Source organism: Leptonychotes weddellii, chromosome 2 (genome assembly GCF_054177405.1).
Source record: "Leptonychotes weddellii isolate Sample4059 chromosome 2, ASM5417740v2, whole genome shotgun sequence".
Lineage (NCBI taxonomy): Eukaryota > Metazoa > Chordata > Mammalia > Carnivora > Phocidae > Leptonychotes > Leptonychotes weddellii.
This window is the reverse complement of record NC_138370.1, coordinates 3,036,192-3,060,089: the sequence shown is the minus strand read 5'-3', so window position 1 is coordinate 3,060,089 and position 23,898 is coordinate 3,036,192. Positions and strand designations below refer to the sequence as shown.

The 23,898-nt window shown below is 39.6% G+C and overlaps 1 protein-coding gene across 1 annotated transcript in view; it reads left to right on the top strand.

Moving 5' to 3' along the window:
* Nucleotides 1-23,898, top strand: part of LOC145720263 (CUB and sushi domain-containing protein 1-like) — an 861,742-nt gene that overhangs the window by 495,774 nt on the left and 342,070 nt on the right. The gene's annotated exons all lie outside the window — the stretch shown is intronic.

The window sequence follows — 23,898 nt, the reverse complement described above, 5'->3', positions numbered from 1 at the left end:
CTGCAATTAAGAATTCCTCATATCAATGAGATCATATGATACATGTCTTTCTCTGTTTGACTTATTTCACTCAACATAATACCCTCTAGTTCCATCCACATCGTTGCAAATGGCAAGATCTCATTCCTTTTGATGGCTGCATAATATAAGGGTGGGGCTCTTTCTAAACTAACTAAACAGTCTTCTTGCTAAACCTGGGTGATGCAGACCTGGAGGGCTTAGAGATGCCTGGCTAGAGACTGGCTAAGGACAGAGTGTTTATCAGCTGCCACGTCTTTCTGAGGCTGTCTGGTTTTCCCCAGCACCTTCGTCCCCTAGTCTGGACATGGCCAATAACCTAACGGAGACCCCAGCTTCTGCTGCTCCAGAGTCCTCCCCTCCCACCAGTGCACTCTCAGCTGGCTGCCCTGTGGTGAGGACCCAGGATAGGGGGAGACAGAGCCCCTCGAGCCCTAGGCAGGCCTGGCTCAGCTGGAGGTACCCACCCAGGGCACAGCCTGAGGGTGTGAGGACCCTAGTGTCCGGTGATGAACTTGGACAACCAAGACATAGGAACTAAAAACAGGCCTCCTTTTCTCTCCGGGACAGACAGTTCCCAGGCCTGGTGGCCCCACACCACCTGTGGGAGGGACTTGCGGTGAGCATTGAGCACCTGTGTGTCCTATGGGCTGGGATAGGCAGTGGACGGCTCCTGTGTTGCTCACTCCTCTGCCTGTCCCATTTTCACCTCCACTCATCACGCTCTGGGATTTTGGTTCCCCCAAAGGCCTCATCCCTTAAGTTTTGGCTCGGGCTCGGTTTCCATAAAGAATGCAAGGTGAGAGAGTGATGAATTTTTGTTGAGTGCTCCTGTGTTGGGGATTCTTCTAAACATGATTTAGGGTTTATTCCACTTAATCCTTTAAAAATGACCAAATGGAAGCATCAAAGTTAAGAAAGTTGTCCATGAAGTAAGTGGTGAGTCAGGATTTGACCACAGAGTTAATGGAATTAAGGACTTTTTTACACTTTGAGTTAGTAATTCTCTCTCTCTTAACTTGATGTATAATTGAGACATTATATTATATTAGTTTCAGGTGTACAATGTAATTATTTGATATTTGTATATATTGCAAACTGATCACCACAATAAATCTAGCTGACATTCATGACCATGCTGTTAGGATATTTTTCTTTTTCGGTGAGAATTTCTAGGCTGTCTGTATTCCTTTAGCAGTATTCAATTATGTAATACAGTATTTTTAACTATAGTCACCGTGCTGTATGTTACATCCCCATGACTTGTTTATTTTATAACAGGCATGTGTACCTTTTGACTCCCTTCACCCATTTTGCCCTCCCGTAACCCCTCAAATCTCACAGCCACCAATCTGCTCTCTGTACCTATAAGCTTGGTTTTTCTTTGTCTTTATTCTTCTTTAAAAATTTATTTATTTATTTTGAGAGAGAGAGCAGGGGGTGGAGGAGGCAAGGAGGTGAGAAGCAAAGGGAGAGAATCCCAAACAGAATTCCTGCTGAGCATGGAGCCAGATGGTGGGCCTCAATCCCAGGACCCCAAGATCATAACCCTCATGGAAATCAAGAGTTTGACACTCAACCCACTGAGCCACCCAACAACCACCCCTGTTTGTTTTTAGCTTCCACAAATAAGTGTGACAATACATAAGATACCCGGTATTTGTCTTTCTCTTTCTGAATTATTTCATTTGGCCAAATGTCCTCAAATTCCATCCATAGCACCAATGGCAAAATTTAATTCTTTCTTTATGGATGAATAGAATTCCATGATATCTTTGTTTTCTTTATCCATTTATCCATTGATAGTCATTTAGATTATTTCCATATCCTGGCTATTGTAAATCATGCTGTCATAAACATGAGGGTGCATATATCTTTTTGAATTAGTGTTTTCATTTACAATCAATAAATACCTAGAAGTAGAATTACTAGACTGTAAGGTATTTCTATTTTTAAGTTTTTGAAGAACCCCATACTGTTTTCCATAATAAATTGGCTACACCAATTTACATTCCCACCAACAGTGAATGAGGGTCCTCTTTTCTCTACATCATTGTCAAAACTCCTTAACTGTCTTTTTGATTCTAGCCATTCTGACAGGTGTGAGGTGATCTCTCATTGTAGTTTTGATTTGCATTCCCCTGATGATGAATGATGTTGAGCATCTTTTTATGTACTTGTTGACCGTCTGATCTGGATGTCTTCTTTGGAAAAAAATGTCTTTTCAGGTCTTCTGCCCAATTTTTTTTTTTAATTGGATTGTTTGTTTTGTTATTGAGTTGTATAAGTTTTTAAAATATGTTTTGGATATTAACCCCTTCCTGAAGATATAATTTCCACATATTTTGTCTCAGTAAGTTATCTTTTCATTCTGCTGATGCTTTCCTTTGCTTTGCAGAAATTTTCGATTTGGATTGGTCCAACTTGTTTATTTTTCCTTTTGTGGCCTTTGCTCTTGGTGTCATTTCCAAAAAAATAATTGCCAAGACCAATGTCAAAGAGCTTACTGCCTATGTTTTCTTTCTTTCTTTTTTTTTTTTATTTTTAAGATTTTATTTATTTATTTGACAGAGAGACTGCGAGAGCAAGAACACAGCAGGGGGAGTGGGAGAGGGAGAAGTAGACTTTCCAGTGTGCAGGGAGCCCAATGCAGGGCTCAATCCCAGGACCCTGGGATCATGACCTGAGCTGAAGGCAGACGTTTAACAACCGAGGCACCCAGGTGCCCCTGCCTATGTTTTCTTCTAGGAGTTTTGTGGCTTCAGGTCTTACATATATATATGTCCTTTATTAGGTTGAGTATGTTTCCTCTAAAACCACTTTGTTGAGAGCTTTTATCATGAATGAATGCCGTAGTTTGTCAAATGCTTTTTCTGCATCTATTGAGATAATCATATATTTTTATCCTTTCTTTTGTTGATGCGATATATCATGGTAATTGATTTGCCAATTTATTTGTGAATGTTGAACCACACTTGCATCCCTGGTATAAATCCCACTTGATGGTGATGAATGTTTTTTTAATGTACTGATGGATTTGGTTTGCTAATATTTTTTTGACGATTTTGCATCTATTTTCATCAGAGATAGTGGCCTATAGTTTTTTTGTTTGTTTGTTTGATTGGTTGGTTTTGTTTTTGTAGTGTCTGTGTCTAGTTTTGGTATCAGGGCAATGCTAGCCTTGTAGAATGAGTTTGGAATCTATGCTTCCTCTCAATTTCTCTCTGTTTTGGAATAGTTTGAGAAGAATAGGTATTAACTCTCTTTAAATGTTTGGTAGAATTGATCCATGAAGCCATCTGGTCCTGGAATTTTGTTTATGGGCAGTTGTTTGATTACTGATTCAGTTTCATTGCTAGTAATTGGTCTGTACAAATTTTCTATTTTTTCCTCATTCAGTTTTGGAAGGTTGTGTGTTTCTTGAAATTTAATCATTACTTCTAGGTTGTCCAATTTGTTGGAATATAATTTTTCATGATGTTCTCTTATAATCCTTTGAATTTCTGTGGTGTCAGTTGTTATTTCTCTCTTTCATTTATTTTATTTTATTTGAGTCCTCTCTCTCTCTCTCTTTCTTAATGAGTCTGGCTAAACGTTTTATCAATTTTGTTGATCTTTTCAGAGAAACATTCCTGGTTTCATTGATCTGTTCTATTGTTTATTTGGTCTCTATTTAATATACTCTGCTCTAATCTTTAAAATTGCCTTCCTTCCACTGGCTTTGGGTTTTGTTTGTCTTTCTTCCGGCTTATAAGTTTCTGCTGAAAAATCAACTGCTAGCCTTATAAGGTTTCCCTTGTATGTAACTGGGTATTTTGTTTTGTTCTGTTTTGTTCTTTTTTTTTTTTTCCTGCTCTTAAATTGCTTCTTTTTTTTTAAATTCTCTCTTTATCACTACTTTTTGCCTTTTTAATTATTATGTGTTTGGGTATGGGCCTCCTTGGGTTGATTTTGTTGGGGTTCTCTGTGCCTTCTAGATTGGGATTTCTGTTTCCTTCCCCACATTAGGGAAATTTTCAACTATTATTTCTTCAAATAAATCATCTGCCTCCTTTTATGTCTCTTCTCCTTCTAAGATCCCTATAATGTGAATGTTAATATGCTTGATGGTAGCACTTAACCTATTCCCTCTTTTATAATTATTTTTTCTTTGTGCTGTTCAATGAGACTGTTTTAAATTACTCTGTTTTCCAGCTTGCTGATCCATTCTTCTGCTTCCTCTAATCAATTATTGATTTCCACTAGTGTATTTTTAATTTCAGTGTTTGAAGTCTTCATCTCTGATTGGTTCTATTTTATATTTTTTTATCACTTTGTTGAAGGTCTCACTGAGGCCATTACTTCTCAAGCCCAGTGAGTATCTTTATGATGATTACTTTGAATTCTCTACCAGCCACATTGCTTATCTCCATTTCATTGAGCTCTTTTCCTATAATTTTGACCTGTTCTTTCATTTGGGACATACCCTCCGACTCCTCATTTTTTGTTTTAATTTTCTGTATTTGTTTCTTTTTTTTTTAACATTTTTTTTAAAGATTTTATTTATTTATTTGAGACAGAGAGAGAGCACATGAGAGGGGGGAGGGTCAGAGGCAGAAGCAGGCTCCCTGCCGAGCAGGGAGCCCTATGCGGGACTCGATCCAGGGACTCCAGGATCATGACCTGAGCCAAAGGCAGTCTCTTAACCAACTGAGCCACCCAGGCACCCCTCTGTATTTGTTTCTATGTTATTAAGAAGCTCAGCTATGTCTCCTGATCTTGAAACTAGTGGCCCTATTCTTATAGTGCCCTGCAGCACAGTGTCTCCTGTTCACCAGAAGCAGGTGCTGTCTTGGGCTTATAGTTGGGTGAGGCCAGGTGCCTGCCCTCAGACTGTTTGTAAGAGCCGTGGTGACACTGATCTGCAGGGGCCTCTCGTCCCCTTGAGAGGCTTTCAGGTGGGCAGGGCCAGTGGTTAGAGAAGATGTGTGCGCCCCGTCCATCCATTGGGGTTGCAGTGACCCAGAAGAAATAGTGCCCCCAATTCTATTGTTCTTGGAGAAGTCTCCAAAAATCCCTGCCCTTCTAGGGCACATTCTGAGATTAGTAAATAAATCTCCTTCCTATATAACCCCATGTGCTTTTCTAACTGCTGCTTCTATGCGGTATGTGGGCAGGGTTGTTATGCTGTGTCTTTAGGGGCAAGGACTATTTCCTACAGCACTCTGGCTCTCCCAGAGCTGAGCCCACTGATTTTCAAAGTATCCAGGAGTTAAGCCTCACTGATTGTAAAACTCGTGTAATGAAGCCCTCTGATTCTTAAAACCAAATGTTATGCGGACTTGTTTTCCCAGGGACTTGTTTGCCCACCCCCATGTCTAGGGTGTCTGATATGGAGTTTGCTCCTCTCCCTTCTCCTTGCTGGTGGGGTCCCTCCAATTGTGGTGAGTCTGGCCCAGAGTTTGGTTCCCAACTGGTTTTCTGCCCCTCCTACTATTTTTGATGTAACCTCTTTTCTATGATGAACTGTGGAGAGTGTGTTCTGCCTGTCTTTGGTTTGTTTTCTGTGTTGGTGGCACTACTGCAGCTGTAACTAAGTGTGTTCATGGAACCAGGTGACCTACGGATCCTCCTACTCTGCCATCTCCCCAGGCTCCCTCTCTATATTCCATGTTTTCCTTCTTTATACGTAGGTTGCAAATAAAAAATAGAACTCATTTTCTTTTAAATTAGAGAAGGCAGTATTTTAGGCTACACAAAAGAGTAACTAGAGACTAAATGCTTTATTCTATTTTGAAGTAATTTTTGAGATTTTCTAAGTATAAGGAAAATAACAGTATAAATGAATTGTAATGAAGGGTGACAAGAATCAAAATTCATCAACTTGGAGGGGAAAAAAAGTGTGCTTCAAAATCTGTGTCTTCTGACAAATCTGTATAGAACAGATTTTCCATCTAAATGTTAAATCGGGGTTTCCAATTAATTCTTTTGAAAACTTTGAAAGAAACATTGATTCTCAGGGTTCAGGGCAATGGTACTGATTATTTAGAAGACCTCTCATTTAAGGTTTTTACATCTTCTTTAAAACCCGTGTCAAGTGGTCTGATAATTCTAATCAGTGGAAACATCTATTACCCTCTCAACTTCTGCACACTTGTCCTGTTCTCCTTGCTGGGTCAAAGGGCTTGCTGACAAGTACTCTGATGGTCAACATGTCTAGAAACTTTCCCAAAAGAGTAAATTGAGTAAATTGTAAATGTTTTTCAGAAACACGCTCCATTTTAGTGATCACTATTTCCTCCTCTAGCTTTTACTAGTATGTTTGACATTTTATAAAATGTTTTGTTCTTGATTTTCTTAAATAGGATGCCATTTTTGTGAGCTTGGGGAACATAAGACTTTAAGTCCCTGTATCTTCATAATATTGTAGTTAGGATTAAGTCAGTTAGGGCCTGGCATGGAATAACGTCTCAGTTCTGTCAAAGGTAATTTTTAAAATAACATAATTAGGTGTTTCATACAGATAGAAAATGAGTATGTTTATATGATTAAGAAGGAAATTAATATGATGTGACAAATTGTTCAAAAGAGAATCCAGAAAACCACCCATATAAGCAGGATGTAATGCCAAAATAAATTACATGTAGGTATAAAACTGGCTTATTGTAACTTGGGGAGGGATATCCTGAAAAACATTCCTTTACATGGCTGCGGAATGGAATTATTTGCATTGCTACGAGTTATCTATAATTTGTAGAGTTTAAAATTGCTCAAAACAAGGAAAGGATTTAGGCCAAGGATAACCCAGGTGGGGATCGAGCAGTGGAGTGTACTTAGTCATGGAGCACTGTCTCCAGATATGGTCCATTTCAGAGTCATTTGTAATGTTTTCCTTATTTTACTTTACCTTGTGTTATTTTTTTCCTTATTCTTGTATTTCCTGTTGTTCTTCACAAGTCCTCAAAGATCATGAGTAGAGTTCAGTAATCTCATTATTAAGATGGTTAATGTATGGAAAAATAGTTTATGAGCTGTCATCTGTAGACCAGTGTTTGATTTTATAATAATATCTGGTTCTACATATACTCTCAATGTTTGCAATGTAATGTCCACACAGTCTTGAATTTGTTTCATGTAAATTCAGTAATTCTATTCACGCATTATTCTCATTCATTCATTACCCCAGTAAGTATTTATTGAGTGCATGCTACGAGCTTGGAGTGTCAGAAATGCAGCACTTCTAATCTTACAAGGGAATTATTTTCAAGTAATAATTCTACAGAGAAAAATAAAAGAGAGAAGAGAGAGAAAAGGCCAGAGGAAGGTTAACTGACAATATGGTAGCCAGGTTATGCCGCACTGAAGAAGTGGAAGCCGCATAAAGTTTGAAAGAGAGGAGGAGGAATCTTTTGCATACCTGGAGGCAGAGGGCCCTGAAGAGGGGAATCTCCCCTGAGGAGAAGTCTACCAGGTGGGATTGAAAATGTCAGAGGCTAGAGGCAGGGGAGGGAGGAGAACTGAGGAGAGAGCACTAAGGTGAGGTCAAGAGCACAAAGGGCTGGAGCATGTCAGCATTGGGAGTCCTGAGAAGGGCTTTGGTTTTGCTCCATTGGAAGAGGCCGAGGGTGGCGTGATTTCGGTATTCAGAAGGGTGGTTCTGACTGCTGCTTTGTGCATCGCCTGTGGAGGGTGGATGGCAGACGCTGGGAGAGCAGGTCAGGAGGCAGGCATTTACCTTGTGTCGGCAGCAGAGGAAGTGGTGAGGAGGTGGCTCCCAAATGCACTGTATTTGAGACAGCAAGGCATCATCAGAGGTGACTGGAAGAATTCCACACAAGCATGTGGGGGTTTGGTTCTAGGTAAAACCTGCTTCCCTGTCTCCATCTGAATTTGCTCTCTCAATGCAGTGAGTTCCACAGTGTTTAGCCCCAGTTCATACTCCTAATCTAATAATAGAGTAGGATCCTGAGACCAGTTTGCTTTCTCTCTTATACTCCTATCTTTCAGCCCCAAACAAAGCATTTACACTCCTGTTTAATCCCATTGACAGATTCCTCCCAGAACTTTGGCTCATCCTCATGCCCAACCCATTCAGGAGCTTTGGCTCTCCTCGTTTTTTTCCACCTGTGGGGAGGCTATTGTGCAGGTCTCTGCCCTTCTTCTGTATAAGCGTCTGGGAAAGCATGGCCTGTCCTACCTTCCTACTTGGGTCCCTGTAGTCTGAGCTCATCCAAAGAGTTCCAAAGGCCCCACCAATCTACATAAACTGTTCTTCTTTTCCTTCCCTGTAAGAACAGTTATGCTTTTACTATTAGAATGTCCCTTAAAGAGCCTGGTACTGTCACTGAGGTTTCTTCTTTCTCAGAGTCTGCTGCTGAGAGATTCCTTGCTGTCTTGTCAGACCCATTGAGCCTGACTCCGTGAGGACTCTGGGTGCTCCCCTGATTGTTGGCAGCATTTCCTTCTGATCAGCCAGCACGCTGGAAAATCCCTCACACTGTTCTAATTTATAATCAACCCAATTGATAACTTAATTACCCTTTGGGCTACATTTAATTCAATAATTACTGATTATCCATTATGTGAAAAACACAGGACATGCTGAGGTGATTAAGCCATAGCAGGAGGCACTGAGTGGGACTCATCTTAAGCAGTGTTCTCTCAGGTACGCTCAGCACTATTGTTATAAACACACAAGAAGACACAGAGGAAAAACCATGCATTCAGCTTGAGAAGGGTATGGACTATTTTGTTGTTTTTATAAATTACAACTTGAAAAGTCATTTGTGGCCACAGGAATGAACAGATGAAGTGGGACTTAGCTGGGGGGAAGGAGTGTGTAAATCATTCACCTAAGAAGAAATAGAATGGTACCTATTAAGAGGATATAAGTCTTTCAGTATACCAAGGGCTCTTTTAAAGCAGAAAGTTTGAAATTTTGTGCTTGGTCTCACCAAGGTAAGTCTTGCCTGCTATGCTAAACACTTTATATGTTCTCTTTCTCTTCCATGTTTTTAAATGTTTTTTTCCCCCCTTACTTGGTAATTCCTTTAAAAAGGACTATAGCACAATGAGTAACAAATGAGATATTTTCTCAGGTTCTCTTCCTGATAGCTGGTGGGTTCCAAAGCAAAGTCAGCTAGCTCTCCCTTTCTTTCCCCGGGGCACACCTTGAGGCACCTCCCCTCCTTTACTGAACTTAGCCTGGCAGGTACCCCTGTTCTACAAAAGGTAGTACAGGGGCGCCTAGGTGGCTCAGTTGGTAAAGCATCCAACTCTTGACTTTGGCTCAGGTCATGATCTCAGGGTTGTGGGATGGAGCCCCACATCAGGCTTCCAACTCAGCAAAGAGTCTGCTTGAGATTCTCTCCCTCCCTCTCCCTTTGTCCCTCCCCCTGCTCATGTGCAGTCTCTCTCTCAAATAAATAAATAAATCTCTTAAAAAAAAAAAAACAGTACAGAAGATAGAGAGTGGTAGGCTTTTTAAGCAGAAGAGTTACATTTGAATATTTGCATCTTATTTGTTCCTTAGGAGAGAAGTGTAGACAATCGAATTCAGAAGCTAGGAAGAGAAGCAAAGGGATGAGGCAGGGCTACTGCAGTCAGGAAGCCACGGAGAGGTGGAATTGTCACTACAGAAATCTAAAGTTTAAGACTTCACAATCAAGCCTTGCTAAATCATAATACTAATTTGTTAGTTCAGGATCAGACTCCCTACTCTACTGACTATAAAACCAGTGCTCAATCGACTACATGCTTCTGCTTTTCAGGGCTACTTTTCCTTGGTTTCTCCATTCCCCCCCACACCCAGTTCTTTCCCAAAGCATTAAACAAAACTTAACATAAAAAAGAAATTTCCAAAAAGATAGAAAATGTTTTCTAAGGTATATGTTTTTATTATTTTTATCACAGGGCTTGAGATTTATGAAATGCTAGTTTCCCAGACCTACCATGTTTTGCTTTGACTTGGTTTGGTTAATATGGACAGAAAAAAAAATTGGTCATATTTACCAGGATGTTGAAGGAGAAAAAGAGAGATTAAGATTTGTTTTTTGTTTTTTTTTTCCCCCTAAAATTACAGTTCCTCAGCAGGTTTGATAAGCTCGGTAGAGAAAGAAGTTGTCTGCTCCTAAATCAGAATCTCTGTCCCAGTTGGTTAATCCCACTGGGTGATTTACATGCACACAAACAGCTCCAACTGATTAACAGTTTAGAAGCATGACCACTAGGAAGTCTATGGGAAAAATGAGGAAAGGGATGAGCACAGAATGAGGACATCTGAACCGATCCAGGTGCAAAAACTACACATTCAGTAACGGGTCAATTAAATAATCTGTACAGTGACTCCTTATTTCCTTGCCATGAATTGGTTTAATTGAATATGAATTGAAGTAGATTATTAGCTGGAACTCATCCCCAGGAGCTTTGTGCAGACATGAGGAAATTGTTAAGGACTTTCAACATTGTTTACAGAGTGACTTGTTAATTTTTTTTTTCTTTACTCTAAAGAATCTGGGGCAAGAATAAGTAGAAATGTGAAAAGAAATCAAAGCTAATCACTTTTCTTTTTGTTTTTCTGCCAAGAGACAGACTTTTTGTTGCCTTTCCGAGGCCAGTCGAGGGATGTTTAGAAAGCGCTCGCAGCTGAATGTTTCCTAACAGCTGAGGGAATGAGGAGATTTGCACATGAAATTCTAGCTTCAGTGTTGTAAAAACACATTGTAAAATTTCATTATAATTTAAAAAATAACCATGGAAGATCTCATTGCTGGAGTCATCTTGAAATAGTATCAAGTAGTATCTCTACTCTTCAAACTGTTCTTTGGATTTAAAGTTTCAGTGGCTAGTTGTTTTCCTACATATTTATTTAGATTTCCTTCAATTGAGGGTCTTTTCATTACTATAATTTAACATATGTTAGTTTAACCCATAATTTAAAATACGGTGTTAAATATGGTATAACCTTTGGGATATATTTATTTGTTATACTCTATATAAACATTTTAAATGTGTCGAATGCATATCAAAGCATCACATTGGAAAGGCAATTTGTAATACCAATGTAGTAGAAAGTACTGTTCAATCATTCATATTCAAAAATTAATACTTATTATCAGACAAAGGATCTTTAATGTTCGGTATGTTTCTTTGCCAGTTTCTTTCCCCTCTTATATGCACTGGTAAAGATACTATGCCTAACACTTTATTTTTATTTTTATTTTTTTAAAGATTTTATTTATTTGACAGAGAGAGAGAGCGAGAGCAGGAAAACAAGCAGGGGTAGTGGGAGAGGGAGAAGCAGGCTTCCTGCCAAGCAGGGAGCCCAATGTGGGGCTCGATCCCAGGACGCTGGGATCATGACATGAGCTGAAGGCAGACGCTTAATGACTGAGCCACCCAGGTGCCCCTACGCCTAACATTTTAGTGATACATGTTTACATTACACTACTAACAGCACAAGACACAGCTTCCTTGAATGATAGATGAAAACTGCATATCTACCAAAATGAAATCAATTGTTCGATATTCCTTTAAAGAGAAAGAATATTGAAATTTGGGAATAAAGTTTCAGCTTCTTTTCAGTTTTGTGAATGTTTCTGTCTCACATATTTTAATAAAATTAAATATTAATAAAACAACAAATAATTATGTGGTAATAGGCTATTCATTTTATCCTAATGTTCAGGTTTATATGATAATCTAGGAATATTCATACTATTCTTAATATGAATATTTCCAGAAATGTGGTTTCTTGAGTTCCTATTGGAAAAGTTGACAGAAAAAAAAAAAAGTTTGCATGATTTCTCTCATTTGTTTTATGTGATCCAGTCTGGTGTCAAAGCAGTAATTGTATCAGACAAAGTTAAATGGGCAAAGAAGACTTCATTCAAGACTATTGCAAAAGGGAGAGAGCTTGAGGTCCCCTCTGCTGAAAGAAAGGGCAGCTGGGTGTTAAGCCCTGGGGAAGGCAGGAAAAGTATTAGAGGGTGCCAGGGAGGAGGTTGGTCAGTGGGAGTGTCCAGCACAAGGCATCCTTCCTGTGTTTGCCCAGCCTTGCCCTGTGATGAGGCCCTCTGTGCAGGCTAGTTGGTGCCCATGGAAATGAGGATCTTGCTTTCCTACCTTGGCCCTATCTTTCTTGATGATTGCATTTCAAAGGAATGGCTCCCAAGTTCTTGAGAAAGACATTCCTTCCTAAACTGAAAAACTGAGAAGAGACCTTTAAAATGATTTCCATGTCAAAGGGGCAGAAAAAGAATTTACAACTGCAAATCTCCTCTGATAAATGCTCTGACAAGAGGGAGGTGAGGGCCTCCAGTCAGGGAGGAGCCTGTCTAAAGCTGAGGGGACCCTGCAGACTGGCTTTGCCACTGACATAAACACAATTATACTTTTTTCAGGTAGATAGGTCATATAGGTGGTATATACTGAAGTACTTAAAATTATTTTTGTTCACAATCAGATCTTTGCATTTTACATAAACACTGCAGACCAATTCATATGATCACATAACATTCACACTTCTATGGTACTTTTATGTTTTCTTTTTAAATATTTCAGTATAGAAAGTAAAATAGGTCCATTTTAGAATTTTCAGAATTTTTTGTTTAATGATTGTGAATGAATAGGTTCTCCCCCCAAAATCTTTTTTTTAATTATAATTATTATTTTTTAAAAATTCTGAACATGTTCAAAGTTATAGACAGGGAAAAGAATAGTACAATGAGCACCCACATACTCTTTGGACTCATCAACAAGCATCATTTACATAGTGAAAAATTCAGCTATGTTCAATAGCTCTGTAACATTAACAGTTTGGTGTACTTCTTTTCATTTTTTTTAAGCATACCATAACTTTCTTTACTGGTAATCATAGTGCACACTCTAATACAATTTACTCTTTCCATATATAAATATTATATGAATATTATTATAAATGTCATTACATATTCCTGTCATTTAATTTTTCTATAATAAGTCATTGAATGTTCCATATTCTACTTGTGTTGGTCATTGATCTACATTGATTTTTTTTTTTTTTTTTAGAGTGAGAGAGAGCATGAGTGGGGGAGGAGGAGGAGAGGGAGAGGGAGAGAGAAGCAGGCTCCATGCCCAGTGCAAAGCCCAACTCAAGGCTTGATGTTAAGACCCTGAGATCATGACCTGAGCCAAAGTCAAGAGTTGGATGCTTTACCAACTGAGCCACCCAGGCGCCCCTGTACTACCTTTTGTAGAACAGGGGTACCTGCCAGGCTAAGTTCAGTAAAGAAGGAGGGGAGGTGCCTCAAGGTGTGCCCTGGGGAAAGAAAGGGAGAGCTAGCTGACTTCGCTTTGGAACCACCAGCTATCGGGAAGAGAACCTGAGAAAGTATCTCATTTGTTGTTCATTGTGTTATAGTCCTTTTTAAAGGAGGGGAAGGAGGGGAAGGAAGGAAGGGAGGGAGGGGAAGGAGGAGAAGGAAGGAGAGGGAGGGAAAGGAGGGAAAGGAAGGGGAGGGACGGAGGGAGGGAGGAAGGAAGGAAGGAAAGGAAAGGGAAGGAAAAGAAAGGAAAGGAGAGGAAGGAGGGAGAGAAAGAAAAGAAAGAAAGAAAGGCTCTATTGTGATGTCCTGACACTGACAACAGGCATGTCTGGTTTGATGCTATTTGGGCTGATCTCCAGTAGAGGTATATGCTAGGTCTTTGGGAAACTGCCGACGTCCTTACTTTGTTCTTGGTCAAAGTTTCCACGGATGGACTGATTTGTGATTGAGTCTTTCAGAAGTGTGAGAGGTTACATACAACTGTTAATGGCTAAGCAACCTATCTTGGTTCTTGTTCATTGTGCTAACCCAGCTAAAGACTCCATCAGGCTGCTGGAATTGAGCCATCCATACCGGAGCTGCTGCTTCGTGGTCCCTGTTCCTGTGATGCAGGATTCAGTTGTCTCCCATGTGCTTCCACTCCACAATGTGGGAACTTCTGCATCTCCTCTATGCTGTATGTGGACAGTAGGGAACCAAAAGTCACTGGCTCACACCCTCTCAGTGCCTAAACACCACAATATGACTTCTGTCCTTCTCTTGCCAACCCATGTTGGTGTGGATCATGGTACAGTTAAGGTGACTAATTAACCCTCCATATTAGAACAGCTCTGAGAGTGCAAGGGGGTGTGAATTGGACTTATGAGATAGTTTCCTTCCTTAATGCCAAAAGGGAATCACAGCTCTCTACTTGATTTACCTGAGGCACTTCTATTGTCTGGCCCCTCCCCTCCCCTCCTTCAGGCAATGGATGCCAATGATCAAATGGGTGTGCATACAAAAACAATGAAAAACATAGAGACTGACCTGATACCAGTATTGGCTATATTGTATCCATATAGAGTCAATATATATAATTACATATACTGATATAGTCAGCACAGGAAGCTCTACAGTTGAGGACATGTTAAGGAAGAGGAGGTGATATCTGAATGGGATCTTGGGAGTCTTTTAAGGGCAGTAGGGAGGAAAGAGGACTCCAGGTAGAGGGTGAATCTCATCCATCTGAAGATTCTGAGTTCTTCTTCATTCTTCCTTTGGAAAACCAAGAAACATTTTCAGTCTTCTGGCGACTCTTCTTTATTCATTCTCAAACTGAATTAATGCAGATGTTTTCCATTCCATTTTATTTCATTTTCAAATTTAATTAACATAGATATCTTTCAATATAAGTAATGTGGAAGTGGAAATTACAGTCAATTTGAATTTCAATATCCTCTATTATACTCTGTTCCCCAGTCCTGAACTGTATTTCCTTTAATAATAGCTACTGAAATATAATTCATACCATAAAATTCACCTATTTAAAGTATACAATTCAGTGGCTTTTAATATAGTCCCAGAGTCATGCAACCATCACCAGAATCAGTTTTTACAACACTTTCATCAAGCCAAAAAGAAGCCTTGGACCCATTTTATATCACTCTCCATGTTCCCTCAACCCCAATGACCTCTTTCTGCCACGATGGATCTGCCTCTTCTGGACATTTCATATTAGTGCAGTCACACACAAAAGGTGGTCTTTTTGAATAGCTTCTTTTATTAGATATTGTTTTCAAGGTTCATTCATGTTACAGAATGAATCAGTAGTTTATTTCTTTGTATTTCTGAATACTGTTCAAATTTATGGACATATACCATATTTACTCATCTGTTGATGGACATTTGGGTTCTTGTCACTCTTTGCAATTATGAATAATGGTATAAATGTGTACAAGTTCTTGTGTTGACATGTTTTTATTTTTGAGTATATAACTAGGAATGGATTTCCTGGATAATATGGCCATGTTTTCAGTAGCTTCCAGAGTGTTTTCCAAAAATGGTTATATCATTTTACATTTCTACTAGCTGTATATGAGTGTTCAAATTTCTCTGCATTTTCACCAATACTTCTTATTTAGGATGTTTTTGAATATAGTTATTCTAGTGGATTTGAACTGATATAATTGTGGACTTTCATTTGCATTTCCTTGGTAGTTAATAATGTTGAGCGTCTTTTCATGTGCTTCATGGCCAGATGTATATCTTCTTTGGAGCAATGTCTATTTAGACTTTTGGTCCAATTTTTAATTGAGTAATTTGCCTTTTTATCATTAAGTTGTGAGAGATCTTTATATATTGTAGCTAGAAGTCTCTTATCATATCAAATGGTTGCAAAAATATTCCACAATTTTATGAGTTGTCATTTCACTTTTTTGATGATGTTCTTGGAAACACAAAGTATTTAATTTTGATGAGGTCCAATTTGTTTTCTTTGTTGACTAGGTTTTTTATGTCATATCTATGAAGACTTGCCTTAATCCTAGGTCATAAGGATTTACTCCTATATTTTTCTGAAGGAGGTGTATAGATTTATTTTTTATACTTAGACCTATGATTCATTATAAATTGATTTTTGTGTGATGTGTGGAAGGGGTCCACCTCATTCTTTTCATGGTGGATACCCAGTGGTCTAAGCACCATATTTTGAAAAGCCCATTCATTTTCGACTGCATTGTTTTGGCACTCTTGTCAAAAATCAATGGACTGTAATGTGAACTTTATTTCTGGGCTCTGAATTCTATCTGTTTATCAACATGTCAGTTTTTACGCTCATATGACATAATCATGATTACCATAGCTTTGTAGAAAGTATTGGAGTAGGAGGTGTGAGTCCCTCCTTTTTTTTTTTATTTATTTATTTTTTTTTATTTTTTATTTTTTAAAGATTTTATTTATTTATTTGAGAGAGAGAATGAGAGACAGAGAGCATGAGAGGGAGGAGGGTCAGAGGGAGAAGCAGACTCCCTGCCGAGCAGAGAGCCCGATGCGGGACTCGATCCCGGGACTCCAGGATCATGACCTGAGCCGAAGGCAGTCGCTTAACCAACTGAGCCACCCAGGCGCCCCCCTCCTTTTTTTTTTTTTTCCTTGTTTTTCAAGATGGTTTTGGTTATTCTAGACTCTTTGAATATCCGTAAGAATTTTAGGATCATCTTATCAGTTTCTGTGAATCAGCAAGATTTTCCAGATTAAATGTTTCTTCTTTTGATTTAGGTTTCAAGGACAATTTCCAGAGACTTTATTTATTTTTCTGATACTTCTCACTAGTTATTGTTGTTTTTCTTTTTTCTTTTCTTTTCTTTTTTTGTTAAGGTTTTATTTATTTATTTGACAGAGAAAGACACAGTGAGAGAGGGAACACAAGCAGGGGGAGTGGGAGAGGGAGAAACAGGCTTCCCGCGGAGCAGGGAGCTCGATGCGTGACTCTATCCCAGGACCCTGTGATCATGACCTGAGTGGAAGGCAGATGCTTAAAGACTGAGCCACCCAGGCACCCAAATTATTGCTGTTTTTCTATGGAGCTCATATTCTATACTCCTGCTGCCACTATTCTGGACGTAGATCTCTGGATTCAATGTTAAAGTTGTTAAAATAAATTAAATATCCTCAACCATTGCATCTTCAAATACCTAGAGTATCTTTTTATACACAGCAGAGGAGAGTGTTATTTCCATGCATAAAGAAATCAAATTAATTATTTTGTTGCATTTGTTTCTCATTTCAGGCAAGGAGATATGAGAATACAAAGCATGTGTTCCTTGATTTTGTTGTGGTGGGGGGGTGGTATTTTTTTCTTTTCTTTTCTTTCTTTCTTTCTTTTTTTTTTTTTCCTGTAATCTATTGCCCAAATTATCTTGTAAAAAATAAAAGTGACTCTTCGCACTAGGAAAAGAATATGTATGTACATTATGTAATATTTTCATCATGTAGTTCTAATTACATGCAGGTTTAGCAACAGCAAGCAAGCTGGACTCTCACATTGTTTTTACAGACCACTGGATAATAATCATTACCCAGGAATTCCTATAAATTTCTAATAACTATTCATAACTCTCTAAATTAATTTCATTATTATGTTTGCTGATATAACACTCAGCTAACTCTCCCCTTGTATGTAAAAGAAAGGAATTCCTCACTGGGTCTCATTTTTATCTTACCCTTCAACCATTTATCTACATCACAGATTTATTGTTTTAGCTGCCAGATTCCTTTCTAATGTTAGCTATATCAGTTTTAATATCTACCATATCAGTCAAAGTCCACTCAAGAGGCAGAAATCACAGAATAATTTGAAAAGAGAAAGTTTGATATACAATCCTCTTCAGTATATGAGGAATTAGGAAAATAGGGCACTGTGTACTCATGGGTAAAAGAATACAGGAACCGCGGAGGTAGGGAGAAGTTACTGCCTCTTGGGCTGAGTCACATGCACCCAAAGAAGAAACAAATGGTGGGATGGGGTGAGGCTCTGCTCCCAGAATGAGATCTATCTATACGGTGCAGCCATGGTTCATGGGAATATGGGCGAGTCCACGGTGATGCTGTGTTGTGCTGAAATTGGGAGGCACTATGCCTTGCTGGCCACAAAGCTGTCTGAGAGGATGTAAAGTCTATTCATGGGGAGACGGCAAGCTTTGGAGAAGCTGCCGGTGGAGAGGCAACAGGTGCTGCTTGCTGCTGCAAGCTCTCCTGTATGCAGAGACAAAGAGAAGGGAAGCTCCTTCCTCCTCCAGGATCCTTCCAGTACCTTCTCTGACAAAGCTTAACATCACCCACTCGGGCAAAGAGAAATATTTACCATGTTCAGTGCCATTATCACAGAGCAGGGGATGTCAAGTGGACCTGAAACAAAGAGGCAATAAATTAATTGGCACATCTAGTGCATAAGTCACATTTTCTTCACTGTGTGGGCTACTCTAGCTATTATTTTCTTTATACTTACTCTGTTCAAGTAGATAAGAATTTTAAATGCATTACGTAGTTTTCCTTCCTGGCTTCCAGATTTCTTCCTTGATGCTTCTCTGGGTGGACTGAAACATCTCAATCATTTGTTAGTTGTCAAGAGGCCCCATTCACTAATATTCCCTCCCCAAACCTGTTTCTCAACTCCAAAGCTCCCCCCAAATACTAAGGTATCCTGAGTTAGACCCAGTTCAAAGGAGATGTGGAAGTAAGATGAGCAAATAGATAAAACCACTTGGTTGAGAATGAGAAATACAGATTCCAAACTTCCTCCACATCTCCTCAGATAGCACATTTTAAACCTTGGACCGTGAAAGACAGACCACCGAACTAAAAGGTGTGGGGTCACTTTGTCACAGTCACAACTAAAAATGGTGGCCATCATTTTCATTTTGTTCTGTGTTAGATACACCTGGAACGGGGTTTCATTCTCCCACAAGCCCTGAGAATCAAGAATTATCACATTAATTTTTACAGAGCTCATAAAAATCTTTGGAAAATGAGAGCAATTGCCCTGCTCGGGGTAAACAGTTAGGGGGTGGAGTGGAAACTGGCTTCATATCCAGGTCTGTCCTTAGGTGGATGTTCATGCCCATGGCCACCCTTAGTCCGAATTTATTCACCCAGTGAACACTGGGATAGCTGTCACAGTTACTAAGGTATTAAATTTCTTTTGCAGCAGATAGTAAACAGCCCCTGCCTGAAGCACCGTGATTAGCTCTGCTTCCTTACCTTGTCAGTCCAGTCTCCTCCCCAGATCTAGCCAGGGTTTGAGTAAGGGCTGGCCAGCAGGGGGCTCCAGATCCTTCCCACCCTCCTCCCAGGGCCACCGCCATCGGATTGGCGATTTGGTTTCATGATCCTTCTGTCTTACTGACTTTTAAACAAGTTAAATATCTCCTCAGCTCTCAGTATAGTATGTGTATAAGAAGATAGCTCTACGTTTATTTCTATCCAAAGTGATCTAGCTACTAAACCCCCCTGTGTTGTATTTATGAAGAACCCAAGTGCGCATTAAGTGTTGCCAGTTATTAGTAGTAGTATTACTATTATTTGCAATCAAAGAGAAAAAAAAGGATTTTACAGTGAGTCAGTATTTCATCCTTGGTCCTTATCTCTTTGTTTAGGATGAAGAATTTTAACCCACGTATTCCAACTCCATGATTAATATATTTTTCTTGATATTATCATAGTCTTTATCACATATAGGCCTTCACTTTTAGTTCCCAAATAACATCTTCCCTGGTGCATACTGACTTCGCATTTTAAAGCGGATTTTCTGAATGAATTTCTCCAAGCTTTAGAAACATTTATTCATAAAGTGCAGATGATGCACTTTTCAAAGGACAGGTGCCCTGCTCTGCTGGTTTTCAGCACTTGGCATAACGGCCTTCCCATAAGGGTGCAATTAACACTTTGAAAGTTTGTTTTAGACAATAGCAGTATTGTGGAAGCTAATGAGGAGGAAGCATTGTATTAAGGGTAAGAGATAAGCAATTTATTGTTTGTCTTCTAATACCTAACACCAGTTGCATGTTGATGGTTTTCCTCCTCAAAGAGAAAATAAGATAATTTACAGATGATCACAGTTCCATCTGTCACTTACTTGGCCAACAGTATAGTCTGATGAGCCGGAGGTAATAATCTATAAAATGAGTCACACTTTGTGTTGCCAGTTCAGCTGTAGAGACAAATGGAGATTAGCTGCCATTTTTCTTAGGCGTGCTCTAAAGTGAGGGGGCTCCGTACCCTGTGTTGTTTCTCTGTTCTGTGCCTCCCACCATCTACCTGAAAGTTAGCCATAAAATCTATTCAGAGTTGATGACCAGAATTTCTCAGCTTCTGAGATTCTCATTTTACTTTCCTTTCAAATGAATTCGGGACCCTCTTTGTTGCTAATTGATGTAAAAACCTACTGTGGAGTTGTCCTGTTCCTAATTTTCCTTCTGGAAAAACAGCTGGAGAATATTTTAGAAGAGTCTTCTGAAATATCTCAGCACAGAATAAAGGTCATTGGTTGTCATATTTATTGTATCTCCGATTCCAAAATACCATCTTCCTTCTTGCTAGCGTTCGAGGCCTCTTTGATGTCAGTTACCTTTTGCTTGGTGTCAGGCCCTGAGAAGACATTCTTTTTTTTTTTTTTTAAAGATTTTATTTATTTATTTGACAGAGACACAGTGAGAGAGGGAACACAAGCAGGGACAGAGGGAGAGGGAGAAGCAGGCTTCCTGCTGAGCAGGGAGCCCGATGCGGGACTCGATCCCAGGACCCTGAGATCATGACCTGAGCCGAAGGCAGACGCTTAACGACTGAGCCACCCAGGCGCCCCGACAGACAACTTTTCATGAAAGAATATCAAACAATACAGACACTGATAGGTTTCTACTTGGTGTGGAAAGAAGATTAAACCACATTAGATATGAAAGGAAAAGTATAAAACACTGAATTATAGAATCAAAACATAAAACTAATTATAATAAATTTTCCCCTGGTAAGATGACTTTGCAGGTCCTGTAACGTGCTGTTGATGGAGGCATTTCTATTATTTGAGGCCCTTGTCTCATAATTATATGTAACCCAAAAAGAGCTCGTCTGAGGGAACTCATATTTCATGTTTTCCAGTAGACTCAGTTCATTCAGAAATATGTCCAGATATCGCCTCAACGAGAGCTCTCCTTTGTCCCGTTTGCTCTAAAATTCCTTTTGTCTTATTTTTTGTCTTCACTCTGTTGCTCAATCCTGTTATTTTCAGAATCTTGACAGTGAACTGGAATTTCTGTCACACATATATTTGTGTAATATCTCTCTCCTCTACTATCATGTAAACTCCATGAGGGTAGGACTTCTGAATATTTTGACTACTTTGTCTCCAGTATGCAAAATAGTGTGATTTCTCGTGCCTAGTCCATGCTTAATAAGTATGTTCCATAAATATTTGTGATTGTCTAACTGAGTACTGAAGAACTCATTCTAGCCCCCCTCCTTTTATTTAAAGATTTTATTTATTTATTTGAGACAGAGAGACAAAAAGCACAAGCAGGGGGGGCGGCAGAGGGAGAGGAAGAAGCAGACTCCCCGCTGAGGAAGGAGCCTGGTGTGGGGATGATCCCAGGACCCTGGGATGCTTAACCAACTGAGCCACCCAGGCATCCCTCTATTCCCCTTTTTACTTTTGTTAACAAAAAATTTAGCTCTAAATTTAATGTCCAAATGACATATATAATTTTACAATTCCTTTGTACACTTATATTGATTTTTCCTCTCCATGGTTTTTTTTAATCTTAACACAGCCCGATTGGAAGAATGTTAAGTATATAGATACTTTAAGTCAGATACTAAGTGTCTACATATCTTTTATATTAACCAAAATCCAGAACACGGGCATCACGAGACGCTGGTGAGGATGTAGAAGAACAGGAGCTCATTCATTCTGGTAGAATGTAAAATGTACAGCCACTTTGGAGAATAGTTTGACAGTTTCTTATAAATCAAACATACTCTTATCACAATATTCACCCCAAAGAGTTGAAAACGTGTATCTGCAGAAAAACCTGCACACTGACATTTGAAGCAGCTTTATTCTTAATTGCTCAAACTGGGAAGTAACCAAGATGTTCTTTAATAGGTGAGTGGATAAAAAAACAATGATATATCCAGACAGTGGAATAATATTCACTACTAAAAAGAAATGAGCAAAAAAGAAAAAAAAATAATGAAAAAAATGAGCTATCCAGCCAATGAAAGACGTGGAGGAATCTTAAATGTATACTACTTAATGAAAGAAACCAGTCTGAAAAGATTACATACTGTGATTAAATTCTAGGACATTCTGGAAAAGGCTAAACTAAGGAGAAAGTAAAAAGATCATTAGTTGCCAGAGGTTGGGTAGGGGAAGGATGAATAAGCTGAACACAGAGAGTTTTTAAGGCGGCAATAATACTTTGTATTATTATAATGATGGACATGGCATTACACATTTGTCAAAACCCATAAGATGTACAACATCCAGAGCGAACCCTAAGGTAAACTACAGCCATGTAGGTTCATCAGCTGTAACGGATGTACCATCTGATGCGAGATGTTGATTTTGGGGGAGTCTGTGCATGTGTGGGGGCCAGGGGGCACCTATGGAAAAGCTCTCTACCTTCCTCTCAATTTTGCTGTGAACCTAAAACTACTCTAAAAATAGTCTTTAAAAAGAGATGAATCACACACACAAATATTAATTTTCATGGGCTAGTGTTTATTCCAGGCTTATACAGGAGAAAAGATCAATATTCCACCCATACTTTTGCTGAGGCATTTGCCTGTGTGATTTCCCCCCAACATCCTGCAATTAAACTGTAACAACCTTCTGTCCAAGCTTCTTAGGGCCAATTTAGTTCCCAAGGCCTGTATGAATTTTTTGCAAACAGAAGCAATCTTTCCTCCTATAGTCCAGGCCCCTCCCCACCTGTAGAATATGTTTGTTTCTCTTAATTGAAACAAAATGAAAATAGAACGCTTGCTTCAGTTCTGTGGACAGGGGCCGGGCTTCCTGCTCAGTGTATACTCCTGATGGACAGATAGATGCTGTCTTTTTGCTTGAAGCTTGGAGCTCACGTGGCATTCTCACATAGAAAATTGTTTTGATTGCTGTCCATTTCCATTCCATGGTGTGGATGGAGACTGTCAGGGGCTCAGGATTTGGAAGATCATTGAGTAAGAGGCACTGGTATTGGGGGGGGGGCGCGAATTGTGCAGGACAGGGAGCCTGGAGCCCCTGTCTGAACCCAGCAGAAACTGGAAGTGAGGCCGAGGCTGCAGCAGGAGAGCTGGGAAGTGGGGGTCAGCCACAGAGGGAAGCGGGACATGGGCAGAAGGCGAGGGAAGGAACAAAGTTGAGCATCTTCTCTCCATTGGGCATGGTGCCCGAGTTTCTTACATATATATGTTGGGAGGTTGAGATTTCTAAGTAAAGAAACTGGGTAAAGGATGAAGTCATTGACTGAGACAGGGAATGTGGGAGGAAGAAGCTTGAAAGATACTTTATGTAACCGAGTGCAAACATAGTTGCGAACTTCAGAGCCACTCTTGTTTCTATCCCTCTGTGGGTGTGTGTATTTCCCTCCTTCCTCCTTCCCTCTCATCCTATTCTCCCTATCCACCCCCCGCCCAGGCCTCACAATGTGGTTACCTCCAGCCTTACCCACATTGTTCCAAAATGCCTTCTGGCTACAAGGACGACTCCCAACCAGCCCTCTTAGGAAAATGGCTAAGTCATTAAATAAAGCACTCGTTGCCAGATTACACAGGACTCAGCAGGCCAGAGAGAGAACATGGCAAATAATTCAGGTCATGTTACACTCAGTGGCGATGGTTTTAACTACTGAATTATAAGTAAAACCGGAACAAAACTGGGAACTTGTATACACTTGTTTTAAATGTATCCACTGCGTCCTTAAGCTATAAAACATTACAGACATTCTGACAAGGTGTGTGTGGGGGGGGAGTGCTGCCAAACACCCATTTGAGTCTTTTCGCAACTCTTTGTAGTTAAACATTTCTGAATTTTCTTCCAGTAATTACAACCCCAGCCTGACATAGCATA